Source organism: Gymnoscopelus braueri (genome assembly GCF_963280865.1).
Source record: "Gymnoscopelus braueri genome assembly, chromosome: 21".
Lineage (NCBI taxonomy): Eukaryota > Metazoa > Chordata > Actinopteri > Myctophiformes > Myctophidae > Gymnoscopelus > Gymnoscopelus braueri.
This window is the reverse complement of record NC_137623.1, coordinates 11,424,253-11,426,428: the sequence shown is the minus strand read 5'-3', so window position 1 is coordinate 11,426,428 and position 2,176 is coordinate 11,424,253.

Sequence of the window (2,176 nt, the reverse complement as noted above, 5' to 3'; positions counted from 1 at the left end):
TTACACTGGACCGGGTGGAGGATGTGGCGAAGGTGCGTGCACTGAGGAAGCTGGGGGTCATCAGGGCCAACCACTCCCCCCCCCCCCCCCCCGCATGGAGGTTGAAGAGCGAGTGAGCGATAGGAAGGACTTATTCCAGTATCCATTCTCTTTCCCTCACACATACTGTATGTTATTAATCAGAACCAGTGGTGGAAAGTAACTAAGTACATGTACTCAAGTACTGTACTTAAGTACAATTTTGAGGTATTTGTACTTTACTTGAGTATTTACTTTTACTCCACTACATCTCAGAGGAAAATATTGTACTTTTACTCCACTACAATTATTTGAAAACTTTAGTTACTTTGCAGATGTAAATTATCACATTATAAAACAAACATTAACCACTTTAGTCCTATTTTACACTGAGGCTATTTGAAAATAGCCTAAGTACAACAGCTCACATAATGACTTAATTATTAATGAACATGAACATTTGATACAACCTGTCATGTGTCAACCTGTCAGTTTGTCACCAACATTTTTTGTTTTTTTGCGTGGGATACTATGAGGACTGTAACCTGGTGTTGTTGTTGTTTTTCTGCATAGTGCAGGATACTTGTATACGTATACTTTTGTATACTGTTATTGATGGTGCTTCCGATTGTTTTACCTTTTGCTATTGCTGTATCTGACAGTACTTTCCTTACTCTGTATCTGTAATTCAGTAACTCTTTAACTGCTGTGCAGGATGTACTAGTGTAGCCTATACTGTATGCATCTCTCAGCTGATATGAGTGGCTGTGTGTGTATCTATCTATCTATCTATCTATCTATCTATCTATCTATCTATCTATCTATCTATCTATCTATCTATCTGCCACTTTTTATATATTTTATTTACTTTAATTTCTCCCCTTTTAAGTCAGGCCAAATGTTGAGGAATATCTTCATCGTCTGTTAAAAAACATTGTAAATACTAATAATCAGTGGTGGAAAAAGTACTCAATTGCTTTACTTAAGTAAAAGTACCAATACTGCAATTTAGAAGTACTCCGTTACAAGTAAAAGTCCGGAATTAAAAATGTACTTGAGTAAAAGTACAAAAGTATTGGCATCAAAATGTACTTAAAGTACCAAAAGTAAAAGTACAAAAATATTTGAAAATAGCCGATCTACAAGCTCACAACGCGTCGCGATGCGACGCGTTGTGAGCTTGTAGATCGGCTATTTTCAAATAGCCTAGGTATAAAATAGGGCTGAAGTGGTGAATGTTTTATAATATAAAAATGTATATCTGAAAAGTAACTAGTAACTAAAGTTTTCAAATAATTGTAGTGGAGTAAAAGTACAACATTTTCCCCTGAGATGTAGTGGAGTAGAAGTAAAAGTATTGGAAATTGGAAATACTCCAGTAAAGTACAAATACCTCAACATTGTACTTACGTACAGTACTTGTACTTAGTACTGTACTTAGTTACTTTCCACCACTGCTAATAATGCAAAACTACTCTCAATCCCTCCCCAAGACCTCCTTAACTCCATAGAGAGTTTTTCTTGATTGATTCGGTTGATTTATTTAAATGATCAATTCATTGAATGGCTTGCTCTACTCATTATTTATTCATCACTATTGTCCATTAAAAATCCCCAAAAAGTATTCAGTCCAATAAGAAGACCCTCATCGTTCCTGGAGGGTGGTTCCAAATGGGCCCTTACACTTACAGGTCTGTAACTCTGTGAGTGTAGAAATGGAACCAAATTCGGTTGGTTCCATTTGTACACTCTCAGAGTTACTGGGGGTCCGTGTACGTTGGGGTCCTTGAGATTAAAATGTTTGAGAAGAACCCCCAAAAATAATCATATTTGAACTGGGGACCCCCCACCCTGACAAGCACTTGGAATGTAGGAGTTGCAGCATTACATTTTGTTTGACTCAGTTCCACAGATAAATATTGTGAAAATAGCAGATCTATAATCTCACAGCGAGGCGTTGTGAGATTGTAGATCTGCTATTTAAAAAATGTTGGTATTACTATTTTTATATTATAGTTTGTTACCTTTGAGGCAGAAATTATCTTTTTTCTTTTTCATATATTTTTTTATATTTTAGAGGTATTAAAAAGGTCTTAAAAGTCATTAAATTGTCACTTTAGAAATGTGCGGATACCCTGTATACACTTATACTGTATGT